Source organism: Elephantulus edwardii, unplaced genomic scaffold (genome assembly GCF_000299155.1).
Source record: "Elephantulus edwardii isolate Elephantulus edwardi_28Jun2011 unplaced genomic scaffold, EleEdw1.0 scaffold00006, whole genome shotgun sequence".
In the NCBI taxonomy this organism is placed as follows: domain Eukaryota; kingdom Metazoa; phylum Chordata; class Mammalia; order Macroscelidea; family Macroscelididae; genus Elephantulus; species Elephantulus edwardii.
In genome coordinates this window covers 3,009,192-3,031,181 of record NW_006399756.1, presented here as the reverse complement: position 1 = coordinate 3,031,181, position 21,990 = coordinate 3,009,192, and positions in this window count along the sequence as shown.

Here is a 21,990-nt window from a genome sequence, read left to right as displayed (position 1 = left end):
CCCGTCTGTCAGTCGGCGCTCCCGTACGTGACAATCCCGTCTGTCAGTCGGCGCTCCCGTACGTGACAATCCCGTCTGTCAGTCGGCGCTCCCGTACGTGACAATCCCGTTTGTCAGCCTTAGCTCCTGGGCTCTGACGATGCTCACAAGCTTCACGCAGCTTCCAGACTAAGACAGACCAGGAAGAATGGGCCGATGATCTACTTCCAAGAATCAGCCAATGAAAACTGAATATCACATGGCTCTGCTCATGCCTGATGATGACAGGATGGTGAGGGACCAAGGGCTTCATTCTGCTGGACACTGGTCAGCATAGGCCAAGGCTGACTCTGTAGCAGGGACAAACTCTTTCCAAAGAGTCAAGGCCTGGGTTTGAGGAAAGATGAGCTGTGCACATTGCCAGGGTGCTCCAAGAAAGGGATTTCTGACACAGTGAATCACAGTGAAGGATCCCTCACTGCACATGCCGTGGAAACAGCTGGGAAATCTCAACTCGGGTGAGGGCTGGATGGAGCAAGGCGACAGAGCTGAAGTGCTGGTTTCCATGGTTTATGGAAGAATGACCTAAAATATCCACGGTCCCTAGGCATCATGTCAGCAATGCGTCTCAACCTTTGAAAAGTCAAGTTCTTTGTATCTCAGTATTGACAGGCACCATCAAGTTGTCTGTGACCCCTGCTGACCCTGTGGCCAACAGAACAAAACCATTCTCTATGCTGTGCTGACGAGGACAGAGAGAGAGCGAGCTACGGTGGCCTAGTGGAAAGAAAGTTATGCTACCAAGCTGAAGGTGGGTGATTTTCATCTGCGGCCCTTGGCTGGGTTCAAATTGTTTTTCTGTCAAACATTCTTCTAGGTGGTATAGTCCTGGTCTGTGCATTGCTGTACAGAGGTAACTCATGGCTGCTGTGATGCTGAAGCCAGTGACAGTGATGTGCCAAACGTAGTAATGGATACCCATGGTGGACAGTGTTGGCTGCAGCTTCCTGACTAAAACAAGCCTGGAAGCAGGAGCGGCATTCATTTCCAAAATGCCTTGCCTCCAGAAACTCTATGCACGAACAGTGCTCAGGCCTTTTGTTCATAGGGTCTCTATGAGTTGTCTACGACTCGACGGCACCTGACAACAACAACAACAATGCTGTACCGAGCTGGTCCAGGTGTTTTGGGTTATAGTTAGACTCCTTAGCACTGCCTCCCTCCCACACCCTCCCTGGAGGCCTTGTGGTGAGGAGCTGCATTGCAACCCAAAGGCACACAGTTCAAATCCACTAGCTACTCCGTAGGAGAAAGATGGGCAGCCTCCTCCAGCCTCTGAGAACCTGCTACAAAGTCAGCCCTGAGTCATTTCCAACCTAAAGGTGTGAATCAGCAGTTGCGATGCTGTTCCTCCTCCCAGTCCCCACCGCACTGGAGCCCAATGTTCCAGTCTCGGCCAGTCCACCCACTCAGGTTTTCCTCTTCGTCATTGACGCTCTACTTCTGGAAACATGATGAACTCTCCAGGGACATGCCTCTGTTGACCATATAAAAGTACATGCAGCACCACTAACCGAAAGGTTAGCAGTTCGAGACTGTAAGCTGCTCCAAGGAAGACGGGCAGTCTCCTCGCCCAAGGACTGACAGCCTCAGAATCCCCACGAGGTGTTGTTACGACCCGGAAGCGGCTTCACCACAGGGCATTCTCGGTGCCTTACTCCTTCTCATTCTGCAGACGTTTCAGACGTTTCTGTGAGTTTGTTATCACACTGCTGAACCACATGCTCGACCGCTCTCTCACCAGAGATTCCTGACAAATGTTCGTACACGTAAAACCGAACGCGGCCATCAAGCCAATTCCAACTCTGATGAGGCTTCATCAGCCTTCTGGGGTCATGTTTACAGGAGGAAACGGCCCATCTTTTTCCAACAGAGTGGTCTCTAGTCTTGAACCATTGGCCTTTAAGTTAGGTGGCAACTCAAAATTTATAGTGACATTAGGACTCTTTACATAAATAGACATAGTGTGTATACACACACACACACTTGTTGCACCACAAAAGCAAATAAAGGAGAAGATAATATGATTGTTTCAAGGGATAAAAAAAATTTAGACAAAATTTCAAAAATTTCAAAATTTGTAACTCAAAAACAAAGCAAAAACCCCTCTCGAAGGAGAGCTATGTCGCTCTGTCCTGAGGAGCAAGCTGGAAGGATCACCATGTTGTCCATTCAGCTTCAGACTCACAACTTGTGCAAAACAGCAGAGACCAAAGTATAGGCAGGGAGGGCAACGCAGGGAGAGAGGAGGCAGCACCAGCTCACCTGGGCAGGTCTGACCAGGTACCATGCAGGGGGCTGCTGAATGGGAGACACATAGTCCTCGCGCTGCCTTCTGGAGCAGTGGGAGGCCGCAGGCTTCACAGTTCTGGGGCAGTGTTCATCTTCCTGCGGGCTCACTCTGTTCTCCACTGAGCCCTGGCAAAGTCCTTGTGATAGAAACTGTAGAGGAGAAACCGCAGAAATGGGAAGAGGTAAGAGACTCCTGCAAGACCTGTCTCCTTCATCTCCACTTTGTTTGCCCAAGGGCAGGCAGCAAGGTGCTGTTAGGGCACTAGTGTAAGGGAAGGATGTAGGAAAAACCAAACCCTTCTGGGCAAGGATCAGTGTCACTCTGTCAGCCCTGGTTCGAGGCAAGAACGTAGAGCAGGTCACAGTCTTGGGCCACGAGGCTGTAGTCTGAGGGGGAGGTTGAAGCTGACTCGCAGCACAGAGGCTGCAGCCAATGCAACGACTCACACCATGATCAAGTCAGTAAGTGCAGAAGGCATGTGAAGAAACCAGCAGGTACTTCTCATAAACATTCTTAGTAACCTAGGCAGGGAAAGAAAAAGTCTAAGCTCATAAAGAAGATACCAAAATAAATACCTACCACTAGCCTGGTGAAAAGGGAAGTTTTCCCTCTAAGATGAGTAAGCAGGAAATGTCCTCTCTCCTGCTCCTGACCAAGTCATCCTGGGAGTTCTTGCCATTGTAATATGACAAGAAGAAAAAAACCAAATACAAAAACACCATAAAACAACACATAAGGCACACACAAAACAAAAAGATAAAAAAAAAAAAACCTGCCTCTACCCACAGATGGTATGACTGTCTATCAAGAAGTCACAGGAGTCCACAAGAAAAGTCCCCCAGAATGGGTAGGTAAGCTCGGCAAAATGCCGGCGTTCTTGATCATCACTGTGTTACATTCTAGAGATTATTCTGAAAACTATCCAGCGTGCTCCTCCCAGTTCACGTCTCAGAGATGCTTTCAGGCACCAGGGATCCTCTCAAGTGTTTGCTCCTCCTTCCCCCACACCAGACCACAGATCCTTCCAAATTGTTCATGAGAAACAGGTTCTAAGAGACCTGCGCATTTACGGGCATGCTTCCCACCTGTCGCCTACACCTGAGGAGCTTGAATTTAGTAGTTACTGAAGACAACTGCAGGTACTCTTCACATTTAGAAGACAGAACACACTAGGAAAAAGAAAAACAAAGAGAAACAGTAAACTGTTAAAGCTAAAGCTTTGGTCAATTCCCTCCTATCACTACCAGCCTGGAGCAGCATGACTGCACCCTTCTTTAAAGTCATGTCTCCTGTGAAGGAAAATTGAAACAGACCACTTTCAACCACGCCCATGAGCAATGAGGGGAAAACCCCCATCAAAACAGAAAAAAATTAAAACTATAAAAACCAAATACTGATCCATCTGCTATTCAATGAACACATACGACACCCAGCTAGATATGTGGCAACACATAGCCATGCTAGGAATGTCACAGTGCCACCACGGCCCCACATCTCCTGGTGAGGGGCATGGTCTTGCTGTTTCCACATTATATTTGAAGAGTCAGTAAAGCAGCCAATTCAGGCTTTCTGTTTTTCCTTTTTTTTTTATTTTAGAGAAATTACACAGCTGTTGTTCATAGAAAGGTTATATTTTTAAGCAACTGTTTTCCTTACTTAGAGTTTCATTATCGGTATGTGCCTAAGTGTATTCAATATTAACACCATTCGACACAGCTTTTACTGGAGGCTGCATTTGTTTTCATTGGCCTCTGGGAGGCCTGTGAACTCACAGCCGTAAGAGCCCTGTTGCACACGAAGGGCACACCAGATTGGGTTTCGCAGCCTAATCCAGAGAATTCTCTGGGAGGACTCTCACTTTTGTTCACCAGGCATTTGGAGAGAGCATTTTTTAATGGTGGAGTTCCATTCACCATCGTGCAAAACTTCTGACCTCCTGAAAAGCACGTCTGCTTTGGCAGCAGATGGCCCGTGGACAAGGCTGGCTCTGCTCTGGGCACCCGGCTCTGCAAATCCTCACCCGTGAGGCTGAGAGAGGCTGGTGCTGTTGGGGAGGGAGCGGTGTGGAGTGGGAACAGCTGGAAGAGAAGATCAACCTGGGGTCATGCTGGACTCTGGGGTCTCCCCACCTGGAGACATGTCCACAGCCGAGCGTCCTGAAGGGACTGAAGAGGGTCAAGCCTGGAGTGGGCACCTCCTGCTGGGAAGCCCACATGACCACCTTCCCCAGGTCCAGATAAAAGGAAAAGCTATATCAAGTCAGAAGCAATTCAGTGGCACTGTAGTGGCTGTTCATGTTGTTTTGTCTTAAAATAAAGATTCGCTTGAACTCGCTGTCGTCTAAGAGGCTCTGACTCACAGCAGTCCTCCATGTGGGGTCCGACGCTGGAGTCACCAGCGGAGGAAACAGCCCCTCTTCCCTCCAGCGCCAAAGCTGGGGGATCTGAACCCCAGGGGTCAGCCTTTGGTTTGGCAGCACAGCACCCTAGGGGCCATGCTGCCAAGTCCCCCTCCTTGAACAAGGAGAGGAAGCAGGACGCAACTCAATGGCTACTGTTTGTTGTTGTTTTGGTGTTTTGTTTTCATAAAGATTCACTCTACTAGAACCAGAAAAAAAAATAAAACTGTTTTCCCCCTGGAAAGTAATAGAACTACATATCACATTATGTATGAGGCTTCTCTGATGTTTGAACAGTGACTCAGAACCCATGTAACATTAACCTAAGTCTGTTAGCGACAAACATCACTGGCAGAGACTCCAGGTGGCCCGAAACCTCCCCTCAGAGGCGGTCCGCTCACCTTAGAGCACACCTTGTTACCTTGTTCAAAGTGTAAATGGTGAAGCCAAAATGGGGGGGGGGATCCAAAACCAAACCAAACAGAGCTTGGACTATTGACTCGATAATGAAAATGTGATCGCATCTTACACCAGAGAGTCTGTGTTCGCCTTTCCAGAGTCTTCATCAGCAATATGTTGATGCATGTTTGAAAATTTATTAGCTGCTGTAAAACAAATCATTAAGCAGGAAGCAGTGCCGAGCCTCCATGATCTATGACCTTTTGTAACCCTATTATAGCACCGAAGTGTTTCTAACAAACAAAAGAGAAATTAGCTCTTTTGTTCTCAGGACTGTCAAGTAGCTTAGTGCATCTAACAGAGTCCTTTATTAATAAATGGTGCAGATTTTCATGCTAGCGTAGCTAAGCAAATCACATCATCGTCTGGAAAAGACATACCTATTATTTTTCAGTGATATATTGCTTTGCAGCTGTAGCCCAAACAATCTAATAAGCACTATTAGATAAAGAATTCTGAATATGAATGTATTGAATTTGTAGTGGAAGAAAATGAACATATTGCAGCATTTATGTCAGATTGGGTTAAGCTTGGGCATCTCTTTCTCCTTAATAAATGCAGATCAAAAGACTTCTCTTATGTAAAAAATAATAATACAAATTTCAGCAATATGAAATAACACAACCACTTTGTAATGTTCGGAGGAAATCAGTCAGCCATGTGCTGGATAGAATATAAATTATTTTAGGAGAGCAAACAGACCCTGGGATGCTTCCCCCATACATTTATATTCATAAAGGGTTCCAAACGTCTAGAACAATAGCAACGATCTATTTGCCATAAAGCATTCCGCCGTTCACAGTGTCACTTATGACAGCTTTGATAGACATGTACTATATAAGAAAAATATCTTCCAGCACTCGACTCGTTTAATAAATTGATTAAACTTCTCTTCAACCAATTGTTTTTGTCTTAACTTCTTCTTCAGACATCACCTGAAGGCGACTGTGCTTGTACCCCAAAGCCAGTAGGAAAGGAGACAGTTTAATCGCACCCTCAAATGTTGGAGCACTGTCAGAATTTCCTCTCAAATGATAAATGATTGTATAATGCAACAGTCTACGGCTGGTGCTGAATTATATTAGCCATCAGTGTTCAAAACCCATTTGAAACTTAATTGTGCTGTGATAGTGGTATCCCCAGTCGGGAGAACAGCAGGTTTATAAAAATCATCTCCTATGATTGTTAAACGCTTTCCTAATGAAGCTGATGATCACAACATTCGGCAATAAACGCTTCTGTCAAGATGTCACAAATGCACGATCGTGGCCTCTACAGTGAGCACGAGCTTCTGCGATTTGGGTTTATCTTCACTGCACGGAATACGACAGATCGGTCTGCATATGGAAGATAATCTTCATAAAAAGAGAGAGTGCCGTATATTAAAATGGGATTATCAGCCTGAACATAAGCATGCCACTGTGTAATTATATGGTACACCATACGTAGATGTGAACAATCATACAAGAAAATAATTGAGGGCCATAAAACTTAATTCAGAAAAATCAATAGAATATAAAAGCAATCAGATAAGGCCTCTTAAGAAATCGATCAAGGCTTGTACAAAGTCATAATGTGTTCTCCTAAGAGAAAAGGAGCTAAATGAAGCAGAGAAACCTACATAATATTCTACAAGTAGGTTTCTAGAGGTGCTTGTATACTGAAGAGGGAAGAAGAATGAAAAATGCAATTACTTTTTACATTCTAGAACCACGCATCAGGGGGAGCAAGAGAAATGTATGTTAAATACCGTAACCAAAGACTGGGAGAGTAATTATTCCTTTTTGATCATTTGTCTACATTTGTGTCTTTTTGTATCTCTCTAGAGCCTAAAAAGCCATTAGGCTATGCCCATTGCAATTTTATGTATCTTTATATATTGTATGCTCAATCTGAAACACTCCAAGATTTAAATATTGATACAATGCAGGAACCAGGCACAGGGTGAAAACTCTGTTGCCCAATCACCATCTGCCCCCATCTAGAAGTTTCTGGAAGCCCAAAGGGCAGCTGCTTTGTCTGGTTGGCCCTTAGTCATGTCAACAAAACTTGGTCACATAATTTGAGCAGAACAGTGTGCTAAGCCAAAAACTGTTTTCATTACATGGGGTGGGGGAGAGTTTATAAATGAACTTATTTTCCTTAGGGAATACACCACTATTGGATTTTCTCTCTCAGGATCTGGGGAAATCATCAAGGGAAAATACACACTACTTTTGAAATATTCCCACCAAAACTCTGCCCAGTTGTACATTAGCAAGAACTCTGCAGTTTATTTTGTATGAAAACAAATAACAAAGGCTCATGTAACCTATAGGTGAAATGTATCCTTAATCCCCCAAAGCCAGCTCTCGACTTCTACAGGAAACAAGTAACTTTTTGTGAAACAGTTAATGCTGCCCTTTTTTATGAAGGGGGCGGGGACCCATACACCAAAAGATCCCTTGGCTACATTTTTTTGTCACCAACACTAGTCCTTGCACACTTGCAGGCCCATGTGATTATCCGAGCTAAATGCAGCAGGATTTATTGCCTCTTTCTAGAGAAGTGTATTTACAATGTATTTGAAAGGATCTCTAATGGGTTCGCAGCTTGGGAGCCAGCACAAGAGGGCTTATGTCAAGATAGCAGAATGGAGAAATTTACATGTTGTCATTGTAATTTATAAAAACAGAAACCCACATTATTTACCTCAAAGTTTGTTTTAACTTATTTCTAATTCGAGTGGAACCAGCTGGGTTTTATCTTCTGAAGATCATGTTGTTATAACCCTGTTCAAAAGGCTTATAACTGTGCTGTATTTCTTTAAACAACTTGAGAATATTAATTACCTGAAGGGGAAGCTTTGAGCGAGGCCTGGACCTTGAGAGCCACAAGCCCACTTTGAAATCACCTGATCCCTGAGGCTTCCCCAGTCCAGCAAGCCCCACAGAGCCACGCCTCCCCAAGGCATCAGCAAATGCACTCACACAAGAATCAGCAGCAGGAAGTACAGGGCTTTCCCGTCCAACTTCAAGGGCAACGTAGGACTTAGAGACGGAGCTGGAGGAGGTGGGCTTCATGGTAGAGAAGCAGGCTGGGGCCAAGCCTGACCGATGAGACTCAGATGGTTCCCATAGACATCAGGGCAGCCTCTGTCCACCGCCATCCGCCTTCCCGTGGGGACCTGCCATTACTGGAAGTACTTCTGACCCCATCATTGGGCCTCAGATGAGGGGACAGCAGAGTCACCAGGGATGACACGTTATTAGAGAAGGACGCCGTGGTGTGGAAAAGAAGGGTCAGCTGACTGAGACTCTTCAAGGACTTGACTGATCCCAAGCAGAGAGAGGACTCAGTGAGCATGGGGTGGTACTGAGAGGCAGACGGGTCATCACTGGGTGTAGGTGGCTGCATGGCAACTAACCCCCGCTACGTGGTGCCCTGGGCCCTGGAGGGCACAGTGCCAGGTAGTGTCCCCAATCTGCCTTGTCAGTCGTGGGGGTGAGGGGCATTGGTGAGGTGACACATACCTGCTCTCAACCACACCTCCCTTCACAACCAGGACTAGGGTAGTCGGCAGCACCCTGGCGACCCAGAGGTTAAGGCACTTAACCACTAACTGAGAGTTCAGTGGTTTGAGCCCACCAGCCTCCCTGAAGGAGAAATACGAGGCAGGCAAAGACACAAACTCAAATCATGAGGCGGGATGAAGGTAGGTCAGATGACATAGGAAAGATGGCAGAGGCTGAAGCAGGCCCGAGTCGGGGGAACTCGGAACACAGACTCCGCATGAAGCCGGTCAATAGTCTCATCTCTACCCCTCCAAGGGTCCCTAGAAGCATAGTTGTTCTAACACTCAGCTGCTAACCCAAAGGTCGGTGGTTGGAAGCCGGCACCACCCCATGAGATGAAGTTGTGACAGTCGGCTTCCAAAGACTCCAACCTCAGAAACCCTGAGGACAGTTGCACCCTGTCCAAGAGGTTGGAACCAAATCGGTGACAGTGCACAGGGGCCCAACCCCAGTCCACTCACTTGCTGTCATGTGTTGGAAGACACACGAGCTCATACAACCAATGAAGGTCTGACAATGTGGAGATCAGAGCTGACGGAGACGGAGTTACCTGAAATGTCTAATCTGTTGGAAGCTGCTTACTGGTGAAGAAAAAATCCCAAACCCTCCCACCCTCTCTCTCCCAGTCATATAGCGTCTGACCCCATTTCCACCAACCTGAGGTTCACCTAGATGCCAGAATGGAGTCTCTGAAAAGCAGCCACCACAAGGCCACAGTTTCACTTCCTCTGGGTCCTTCAAACCACCATCATCATGACAGCAAGGTGCTAATGGAAACACTCCAGGGGCATCTTGCAAGGAGAAAGCCCCAGGGAACAGGACAACAGGATCAGCAGGAGCCTTGAGCTTCTCACTGTTCTGAGTGTAGGGCGCTCCTAGAACCTCTGTGAAGGGCTGTCACAGGAGGACTGAAAGGCAGGGCCCTGGTGCTCATACCCTGGGCATCGTGGCATCTTGGGACACACTGCTTATTTGTTTCTTTGGAACTGACGGCTGGGTTGTGTCTGCATGACAACAAACAATGAGCTAAATGATAACTTAGCAAACCCCAACCCTAACCCTAACCCGAGCCTGTTTTATAAATAAAGTTTTATTGGGACATAGCTGTGTTCATCCATTTACTATAGTCCATGGCTGCCTTCTCTAACCCAATAGCCGTGTTAAGTATATAGTACAGAGACACTGATCCACAAAGCCCAGAACACTTACTTCTGGACCTTGACACACCAGAGTTCTGGTCTTGTGTATCGCCTCATACACCAATAGAGAGTTGTGATGGATCAGAATTGACTTAAAGGCAGTGGGTTTGACCTTTTCGTTTTGGGTCCTTTGTGAAAGTTTGCCATAGCATTTCAAACCAGTTTGTTCCAGTTCAGTCTCCTGCTGAGATCTCACCTTCCCATCCGAGATAAACCAAAACAGAATTGACATTTTAACAAGAGCTGTAAGATCTCTTGTTAAATCTTGGGGATCTTGGGAAAGTGCGGAATAGATTGAGTCTATCTGGAACAGAAAGACATGTTCCCAGCAAGGAGAGAATCAGAACAGAGTATCAACGCTGCTCTGTTGTCCTCTGCCCCGGGAGACAGTCATCTGTCTGGGGCAAACACTCTCCGTGCTCGGAAATATCCAGGAAGGACCAGACACTTGCTCTCTGTGTTTGCACTGGCCTTAGATTTAATGAGCCTTTATATGCTGGTGGGGGTGGGGCTGTGCCTGCCCAGGACCTGGCCAAGCAAAACAAAGGGAAATAGAGAGGGGATGTGGAAAGCATAGATCCTCTTAGAACTGGCCCTTCTCACTTGAGATGCTTGTAGATTGGTAGATCAGAGCATTTTGCCCAAAAGTGACCTTAAATTGGGGCAACCAGTTGGTGGACCTCACCGCGCTGTAGGAGCTCTTGTGGCATGGCCCCTCGTGCGCTGCACTGCTAACCCCAAGGCCACGTGTCCAAGGAGCTCCAACCACCTCAGGAGGAAAGGGAGTGATCTCCTCTCACGTCATCTACAGCCTCAGAAACCCAACGCAGAGTCAGGTCTGAGGCAGGGGCAGTGGCGTAGGGACAGAGAAGTGAGGGGTGCCAAGGACACTACCAGTGAACACACGAGGGACTGAGTGAGACACCCCCCCCCAGAACAGCGAGGAGTCCTGGTGGTGCGACGGTTCCACACTTGACCACTCTTGGGAGGTTCTCTCTGGTTCCTGCACATTGGGCAGTTCTGAGGTGCCCTGCAGGGCCACTGTTGAGTCAGAATCAGAGGGAGGGCTGCAGGGGTCCGGCTCTTCACATTTCTCTGCAGAACCAGGGTCTACGGTGGATTGACAGGGTGTCCGAGGTCAGTCTCTCAGAATGCAACCTGTCCTGGTCTGCAGGTCTTGGTCTGGTTAGGGCCTTGCCTGTAGATGCCAAGAAAGGTGCTTGTTCAAGGCCATTCACATGCACAAGCTCACCACAGACAAGTCAACTTGATGCGTATTCATGAGACGAATAGTTTCAGTACATTTTGAGAGGGAAAGTAAAAGAGTAAGTTGTTGGTGACAAAAGGCAAGTTCTGTGTCAATGTATAAAAGGAAGAAAATGTTTTGAGTTCTCGAGACAAAAGCTGGCCAAGCCTGCCGTTCTCCCATTTGATATGAATAAATTAAGAGTGGAAGGAAGTTGTGAGGGAGGGAAAGGACCGTATGAAGTGAGGACGGATCATCACAGTCATCGTCGCCACATCCCAGGAGCAAAGCTGATCGAACAGCATCTGGGCTTTTGTGTTCCATTCTGAGCATCAATAAACAGCAGGAAGTCCCTGCTGAAGATAGCTGAGCTAAGAAAAGGGCACGGGAATCACAGCACAAAAAGAGCTCTGGAGACGGAGACGATGCCACCAAGAACAGAGGGGCCGTGACATCTTCAGATGCATCCAGGGCTTCTCGGCCAGGTCCTTCTAGCCATCCACTGGGGAGATGGGGTACAGAGTTTGGCTCCAAACGCAGGGAAGCCGTGGTGCCCTGTCAGGGCTGACGGGGTGCTAGGGTGCTGGGGGCCAAGCCTGAGGCGTTTCACACAAGGGCAGAGTCCTCCATGGCGGACAAGCTTCAGCAGAGCGTCTGGGTTCACTGTAGGAAGGAAGGGCCAATGAGCTGCTTCCATTAACACTTCCTGGAGGACAGTGCTGCTCTGACTCCACCACCACAGGGTTTGTAGGGTTTGGGTCCTCAATCTACAAAACAAAAACACTGTTTCATTGCAAGGGTGCATCTTCCCAAACTTCTCTCTTGAATTACTGTGTCAACATCTAAGGCACTGCTGCAGCACCGTTCCAACTCACAGTGACCCTGTGGGCCAGGGGGTCTGCCATGGGGCAGTTAGGCTGTCACCTTTACAGAGCAGAGAGCCATACCTTTCTCCTGAGGCTTCAAACCAGTGACCTTCTGGATAGCAGCTGAATACTTTACCCACAGTACCACCAGGGCTCCCATAAATGATACATTTGTGTTACACAAATGGGAGCACACTTCATATGTGCCCTTATAAATTGCATTTTTTTACAATATTAATTAACATTTTATCATTATTAACATGTCTTAACACCCATGTAAAAATCACCATCTTAGCAATTCTATCCTGTCCCGTAGCATTTATGTTCCAAAATGTTAGAATCGCTTAGGCTGCAATGAAGGCAGTACACATGCCCTCTCGTGCGCATGCACTGGTTATCTTCACTTTATAAATTTTATCCTTCAAGACAGATTGCCAAACTCCCCCCTGAAAGCATGTATTCATTTGTATTCCTACCAGCAGTTTGTAAATATTTTATCTACTTCTTCACCAGCACTAAATACTGTTACTGTACTTAATGATCTTCACACATATAGTTGAAAATGTGTTGTTGACATTCCAATTTGCATTTCTGCTTTAAAAAAGAAAAACAAAGAAACACTGCTGTCAAGTCAATTCCAAGCCATAGCAGCCACTTGGGACAGAATGTAACTCTGCCCTTGGGATTTCCAAGACTGTAAATCTTTACAAAAGCAGTCTGTTCCATCTTCCTCCTATGGAGCAGATGGTGGATTCAAACTGTCAACCTTCTGGTTAACATCTGAGTGTTTTAACTACTGCACTACCAGGCTTCCTTGTTTCCCCTTAGTGAAGAACGCAGGCTTCTATTTGGACGTTCCAGATCAACATAAACCCTTACTAAAGACACAACTTTGGTCAAGGGGCAAAGCTATCCATGCCTCAATTTCCTTACATGAGAAATAAAAATATCAGTATTTCCTAGGAAAACAGAGGATAGTTAACCTATATGCATATCTAAGAAGGGTAGCACACATAGGAGGGACAGTACACCTCGACATAATGAGGTCTATGCCATGAAAGCAACGTTTGTTGAACATGAAATATCAGTGTTTTACACCAAATAAACCAAAAGGAAAACTGTATGACCATCTGAAGAGACTAAAAAAATCACTGGGCAGAATCCAATATCCATTTCTGATAAAAACTCTCAGCAAAGTAGGTGGAGAAGAGAATTTCCAAAACATGATATGACGCATTTGTGAAAAATCCACAACTCGTATCATGCTTACCAGTGGGAGACTGCAAACCTTCTCCCTATGACCAGAAATCACACAGGAAGTCTGTACTTTCTTCTAGTCAACTTTGTACTACACGTTCCATCCAGTGCAGTAAGGCAAGAGAAAACAGATACATAAAACGCATCCACCCTGAAAAGGGAGCGGGGAGACTATTTGAAAATGACAGTTTCTTACGTGGACCACTTCCTTGTGGTAGCCAGAAAGCTACTAAAATTAATAAGTCAGTTCAGCAAGATGGTTGCATTCAAACCCCCTGCCCTCCAAATCAATTGTATCTCTGTATATTAGCAATGAAGGACCATAATTTTAAGGATAATAGCATCGAAATATATCAAATGTTTCAGGATAAATGAAAACGTGTCAGATCTATGTACAGAATGCAAGCCCTCTACACTGCAGACTGGAAAACACAGCCATGAGTAGTGAGAGGAACCTAAGCGAATACACAAACACGTGTGTTTAGGGGTGGAAGGCAGGTGGGTATTGCTAAGATACCAATTATCACAGCAAACACAATTTCAAATAAAATGATGGACAATGTTTCAAAACAGACATGATTATCCCTAAGTTAGTCTATAAATTCAACATAAAGATCACCAAAATTCCTACAGGCTTTATCCTTTTTAGACATGAACACAAGACTACTAAAATCGACCTGAAAATGACAAGCACTTAGAATAGCCGAAAAGAACTTGCAGGAATGAGAACTCAGTTGAAGGGTTAACACATTCTGATCTCAACAGTTCTTTTAAAGCTACAGTCGCTGAGACAGTGCTGTATTGACACAAAGATTAACAAGGGGATCAATGCAGCCAAGTAGAATGGAGAAACAGACCCGCACTACAGACGGCTAATTTTTGACAAATGTGCAGAGACAATTCAATGGAGAAAGAACAGTCTTTTCAACAAATAGCACTGTGCTAACTGGACCTGCTGCTGTCTGTCGGGGGGTCGATTCCGAAACTATAGAACAGTAGGGCTTCCCAGGAGGTCTCCAGGGCTGCATGTCACATTGTCGAAGCCATTGCCACGTCCACTGAGGGGCCAATGGGTTCAAACAGCTGACCTTTCAGTTAACAGCAAAGTGCCCAACCACCAAACAACCAGCGTGCTTTCCATTGGGCATTAGTGAAATTCAAACTAAAACCCCAGGGCTCTATGACTACACACCCCTTCAAATGGCGCACGTTCAAGACAAACTCATCCCAAGGCTAGATGCATGGAAAGTAATTTTCCATGAAATATAAAGCAGTTATTTCCTTTTACATGACAATAATAGTATTTCATAGGAAAGTATGAAATAATTAATTAACATTAAGCATATGTATGGAAGGGAGATCATCCTGACAAAATGGGATTTATCCCATGAAAGCAATTCCCACCTAAACACTGCTAGTGGGTATGTAAAAGGCACAAATAATTAGGAAAACAAGTTAGCACTTCCTTATAAATTTAAACATAGACCTCTCATGGGATCTAGGTTTTCTTCTCCTGGGTATCTGAAATACCCAACATGAGCAGCGAGAAAAAGAAGTGTGCTGAGTGCAAGGTGGAAAAACCCAAAAGTTTGCCTACCAAGTGGTTCCATTTACGTAAAGCTCAAGCAACCAAAGTAACACACAGGTACAGTGAGCAGGTCACGATGTTCTGGAATGATGTGTGGTCCTGGGAGTGCGAGGAGGGAAGAGCCTTGAAGGGCCCTGAACGATGCTCACGGAGACGTGGGTGCTTATTTTCTCAAATTGGGCATGGTTTCGCAGGTAACATGCATCAAAAGTTAGAAAATGTTACACATGGACCATGTGCAATTTATTGCATATGAATATAACTCATCTAAATAAAGTATATAAAATATATATAGTGTATGTATATATAACATATACTAAATATATATATTTATAAAATATATAAAATAGGAATGAATGTTCAATGCTGTCAATGCTTTTACTGAGTCTCTTTTTTATTATTAATTTTAATGAACATTTACAGAGACTTGGGGTTTCCATCCATTCATTGTTGCACTTTTCTCCCTACCCACCCCTTCCCCCCTAATTCACTCTTCTTCTTGAAAAGTAAAACTTTCGCATTGTTATGCAATCCCTCCAAGTCCACTCCACTTGCAGCCGTCATTCTGGACTCCTGTCATGACAACGATACCTAATCATATATCCCTTTTAAGCTGTCCTCTCCCTCATCTGTTTCAATGCAGTATACATCAGTCATCCCCTCCTTCGATACGGAGTCTCTTAAACTGATCATACAATTTTTCTTTTTAATTAGCTTATATGGTGAAATGCCTTGATTTTCAAATGTGGCACCAAGCTTGCAGTCAATGGGTCTGTTCCATTTTGCACTTCCACCAGCAATGGATCAGAACCCAAATTGTTTCATGTCTTTGCCAACACTTAGTATTATTAGTCTTTCTCATTTTAGTCACCCCAGTGGATGCACAGTGATTCTCTCTTATCTTTTGTCAGAATTTGTATAGCATTATTGAATCTCAATATCCCAATATCTTACTCTTAAATTATCCTTTGACTACAAACTCTAGGAGAACTGTCCAATAGAATTTCATTGGCTAAAATTTTTATGAGAGTAAGTCCCTTCTCCCATATAGACACTGGTGGTTTAAACTAATGGCCTTTCAGTTAACAGCCTATCACTCACAATTGTTCTTTATCCAATTAAAGAATTAAAGGTAAAGAGTTGTGCTGCCAACCTGAAGGCAGACAGTTCAAACCCACTGGCTGTTCCACAGGAGAAAGATGGATAATTCCCTCATACACGTTACAGCCTCTGAACGCCTGCTCACAGGTCAATGAGGCGTCGGTTCAAACTCGAAGGCAGTGGAGTTTTGTTTTGTTTTTTTTTAAAAAAGGCTTCCAACAAATTGGTGATAAAAAAAAATGCTGCTTCCTGCATTTTTCATACTGTTAACAAAAGATTCATAACATAATTGAAATTTTGTAATATGCTATAACAATGTGAATGCTTTTTAAAGAAAGCAAATAAGGAACTAGTCATGAATGAAGCAATGTCAGGTGTTTCATTCTATAGATTGTGGCTGAGTAACAAAAGTTAAGATGCGGGAGAGTATTCGGGATTGAGTCCCTCAATGTTTACATAATGCACTGTACGGTACAGGTAATTCTTAAACTCCAGCTAATGATTGAGTCAGAAGGGGATGTGGGTTGGGGACAAGGATACCTCAGAGCTGGCCAAAGGTCCGTGAATGAGAGCGGAGATTCAGTCTTCAGGAGGCCTAGAGCTAAGTTGCGCGTGTTGGGGAGGGGCATAATCCTCTCTGTGTGACAATGCAGAGAGACATACATGCACATATGCACTCCCTAGTGAGTAATTGGATTTGGATTAGGATGGATTTGGGCATTAATTCGGTACTTAGCTTCATTATATAGGTGCTTTATCAAAGCAGAAGATTTTGTCACAGGGCATCACAAAGCGGGTCCCTGCAGCCCTTCCAGGCGCTTACTGCCCTCAGGAATCTCAGTTAAACTTGTGGTCAGCTCAGCCGCATTACTGTCCCTGCCACTGGGCGGTGACAACTGTGACACGCCTGATAGAGTGACCTCAGATGTCAAGCCAGAGAGAGATGGCATAGCTGTGCCAAGGTGCCTTTCTGTGTGCTCCAACTACATCCTAAAGTGGCCATGGCCAGGACCTGCGCTGGCCCTGTCAGTGGGCAGGGCTGGACAGCCAACATCCCCCAGCTTCCTCTCTGGGTCACTGGTGCTGCCTATCCAGTTCTCGCTGTCTGCTTGAGAGGAGTTCTCTGGGACTTGTCATTTGGTGTCCTTTACATTCTTGGCATCCTCGAGAATTGCAGAACTAATCTATATAAGCATGGTGATGAAGGGGCATGCTCTCTGCCCCCTCACCAGTCCTCTTCTCTGGAGAACATCTGGGAATCCTTCGCTTCAGGGCCCCTGTCTGGGGCTGTAGATGAAGCTAGGAGGATGGGGGTGGGGCTTCTGCAGGTACAAACTGCATGATGTCCTTTATTTCTCCAAATGATGGCAGGCATCTGCTCCTGTGCACCCCAAATATTCCCTACAAAGGTCTTGCAGCTAGAATCCAGACCCTAGAGATCCCCCTCTTGCTAAGAATATAAGCTTTTATTTGATGCCGTACTCAAATAGCACATACTTCGTGTCTGTTTCATGGATAACACACATTATACACAGTCATGACGCACTTGATTTTAGTTCAAGAAATGTAAATTGACTTCCCAGAAACGAAGAAGCATGCCAGAGCCCATGTGTGATGAACTGGGGTGGGGAGGAGCAGGGCTAAGTCTCCCTCACCGCTTCCGAGCCCTCCCGCTCTTCTCCACTGACCTTTATCAAATTAAAACATGTTGGTAACACCTCTTCGACATCCATTACCACAGTGTCTAGCTGGAGTTCTCTAAGACATCGACAAAATGTTTAGGAAGGGAAGCCAACCCTTAACGGACCGCTTTGCAGAGCCCACAATGCAGCATTCTTTTCAGAAGTGGAAGGAAGCCGCCGGGATCCTGCCCCTTCCCAATGAGGCATCCTATTAATATACACCTGTGCACGCTCTTATCAGAGGAACTAATAAGACGCTAGTGAGCAGGCAACGCCAGCTATTAGATAACAATTCTCCTGCCAACAGCCATAATCCTACACAGATTGAGCCAGGCATCGTAGTCCATTAATGGTTCACGGCTCATACAATAATGACCTACTAACCTGGCACTGTGTTGCTCTCACATTTTGCCATCCCAGGGGATGCTACTGTCACTGTGTTATCTATTGCCTGCTTCCCTATCAAAGGAAAAAGCAGAGCTGAAATGTATGGACGCACCCAGCTCTGTAGTTCATTGCACACACCAGCCCAGGCGACTGGAGGAACAATAGATTTATAAGTTTATCCTACATTAAACCAAACATGCCTGACTGCACTGTAAATTACGAAATAATAAACCAGGTGGTGTAAGATCCTGACTTGGACAGAATATAAAAATCTATCAACCTGTAAAATACAATAACCATAAATGTGCTACGGAGCTGATGGCTCAGGTAAACCATCCACTGGCAGGACCCACGGTCCCTGCAATCCAGCAGCAACAAAGGCAGCCCTCTCCACCTCGCCTCCTTCCCTTTTGTGCTCCGGTCGGCGGCGAGATCAGCGAGTTAAAACACTTGCGTGTGTGTTTTGTTTGTTCAATTTCTTTGTCTGGAATTGGCCACTTTCCTTGTCATCTGCAATTGCTCCCGAGCTGTTGCCACACAGCTTGGGGCTGGTCCCTCCCAGAGGATGAGCAGCTGTAGAAAGGGTGCTTCGTGCTCCAGCTTCACCTTCAGATTAGCCCCGAACGCATCCCACTGGCTGCAGGAAGGGGGGCCTGGGCCTGGGGGGGGCGGCGACATCCATGTGATGTACACCTTGCTTCTGAAGAAAAATATTTTAAAGCTGGGCTAATTCTGTAAACCCCTGTGCTAACTCCCACAGTCAGCTAGCCATTTCAGAAGGAAGATGAAGATTAAATTCGACTGTGCTCCCTCCTCCCCACCCCTCGCCCTGTGCTCCTACAACTGGAGGTCTTGAGGAGACCTGACTCATTTTTCTATCTGTGCAAGATTCCAGAATGATCCCATAAATTGTGATTCCAAACCATACAAAGCTAATTAATTCCTTTTGGGGAGAATTTCAATAAGCAAGCCAGGTTAAGTTTGTATGATTTACAAACACTGTTTACACTCATAGATGTACAACTAATTGCTATATGGTTTGACATCATTACAGGGAAACGTGGGGGTTGCAGACAGTTTAATTAGGGGTGGTTTCAAGTTCACTCCACGATTACACCACAGAGTTGTTCTAATATGCTGATGCAGTACCAGAGTGCAGGAAGTGATTCCATTTGCCCACTGTCTGCGAAACCGAATGACAAGGGATAATCTCTGAATGTGGGCTTCAGCGCAGACCATTTCCAGCGCTTTCCGAATCCCACTCACTGACTCCACACCTCTGCCTTCATCCTTCTGAGCTCCGAGGCCAGCTGTACTGTGTGCGAGTTCTGGGATGCGATAGAAAGGATCTCCTAGGAGACTTTACAGAGGCTGCTGCAAACCCCATGTTGTCAGGCAGCTCGCCATCTACACAGTTCAGGTACCAAACCAGCGATGCTTATAAATAATTTAGTTCCAAATTACAGCTCATTTCCCATTTCAGTCAATAACAATTGTTTTGCCAGTTTTAATTTTAGAAGTTTCATCCAGTTACGTTGCCATCTCAGGCAATACATTCAACTTGCTAATGACAATGTTGTCACTTTGCACCACGGGAACCTTGAACAAGGCTGGCACTCTGGGCATGGGGATTAGAACCAGACCATGCAGGCTTTAATGAGCCCTGCCATTCTCACAAGGAACTCCGATAGGCTAGTGCGTTTCTTGTTGGGCGGGTTACTGAGAGGTAGTTCAAGTCCACCAGCTTCTCTGCAGGAGAAAGGCTCCTCCTGCAAACATTTACAACCCAGAGGTGGGTGGAGTGTCACCAGGAGTTGGCATCCGCTCAGCATAGTGACCTTTTGGCTTTGCATTGCCATGATATTACTGGCCACTAGCATTCCAAACGTCCATCTTCTTGGTTCTTCTTGTTATAAGGTGTCATCAAGTCAACTCAAAGCCACAGCAGCCTGTTGCACAAGAGATTAAAACCTGCCCAGGCTCCTGCCGTCCTCACAGTCTCCCTGGGTGTAAGCCCACTGTTCCAGTCACAGTGTCAATCCGTCTCACTGAGGGCCTGCTTCTCTCTTTCTGACCCTCTTTCCAAACATGACATCTTTTTTCCCAGGAACTGAAAACCTGCCCAGAGCGTATGAGACAGTCTCACCATCTTTTCTTCTGAGGAGCGTCATGGCTGCATTTCTCTGCACAGATTTGATCACTCTTTTGGCCGTTCACAGCATATCCAAGCCTCTTCTCAGCACCATTCAGATGCATAATTTCTTTGGTCTTTGTTAGTCATTGTCCAACTTTCGCATGTATATGAACCAATTGAAAAATACATGGCTTTCCTCATGTGTGCCTTAGTCTTTAAACTAATACTCCTGCCTGTTAGCGCTTTAAAGAGGTCCTTGACTTTAGATTTTGCCAAAGCAAGGTATTATTTCACTGCTGTACGGGAATGTCTCAAAGCACTGTAGTTCTCTCCTGCCTGAGACACATTTAGAATTAGTCCTGGAGGGAGGGAAGACATTGTGGGGGTGAGGGGCAGCAAGGGCTCTGCTCACATCTCTATAGGCCAAAGAAAGGCAAGTTCAAACCCAAGTGTGAAGGTCAAGGGCACATCTCCCTTTGACAGCTCCACACTCTTCGTCATGCACATGCATCTGTCTATCGGCAGAATTCCCACAAAAATGCTTGTTGTTCAACGTGATCTACTCTGGACTCCAGCTGAGTTTTAGAAAGTAACAAAATTCTCCAAAACAAATTATTCTACTGTGTAGGTAACACCTCAGAGAGGCACCTGGGTCTTCTCAGTGAAAATACCTCAATGAGCCTGGAACCATTGGCGTTTTGGATTCAGCATGAATCGCTTCTCCCAGGTCACACAGTCTTTTGGTGGAGGGTGAACATCAAGTCATGAACCTGAACCTCAGGGCTCCTGTCAGAGAACATACGAAGATGCCCACTGACTGTGGTCAAGGGGCAGAAATGACTCCTGGGGTGAGTTGCTCAAGAAGGGGTAAATTTGGCTTTATCATGAGTAATTGTTGTTGGTTTAAAAAAAAAAATCAGCACCAAATTCCCAGTCTCTGCTTGAGGTAGGCTGACACAGCGATTACAACAAAGAGACTGAGACCTGGGATTGGGGAGGGCATCCTTTTGCTGGGTGTGGATTCACTATGGGCTGAAATTGACTTAACAACATCTAACAAAAGTTGATTTTCATTAATTTAAGTACACACCAAAGCACTATACGAACAGCCGATTGTTATCTGTTGTTACTGTTTTATACCAGCAAGTGAAAACTGAGCCACAGCTGACCCTGCAGGGGGTTTGCACGAGAGCAGGGAGATTGCTCATCTGTGTCCCGCAGAGCAGAGGGGGGCCTGACCACGTGCCTGCGGGTCGGCAGTGCAGCTCCTCAGCACGAGGCCACCACAGCTTCTGCTTGTCATCTCGTCAGCTCCAACCATGGTGGCCCCATGTGCATCAGAGTAGAAGCGCCACACAGGGCACTCAGGACTGGCCCTCGAGGTGCCTTCACTTGGAGTGGACCAGAACTTCCGAGCTCTTGACTGGCGGCCAGCACATTAGTCATGTTGGCCACCTTGGATATAAAACTCTGAGGTTGCTGTAAGTGATTACAGTTCTACAAACCAGCTTTAGAAACCACATCCTTGTCTTCAGCACCACAGTGTTAGTCCATCTCATCAGTGTTAGCTTCATTCTAAAATCTCATTGAATAGTCTGCACTTCAGTCTGCCCTCTCCGCTTCCTCCCTCTTTTCTGAATGCCCCCCTCACATACCCGCAGTGCCCTCCAGCGCCCCCTCCCCGTGCTTTCTCTGGGGTACCCACAGAAAGGAGCCCTGTGCACTTTCCTGCCTCCAAGCACGTTGATGCCAAGTTGGTCTTCTGCACTGTGACTCCCCCAGACAAA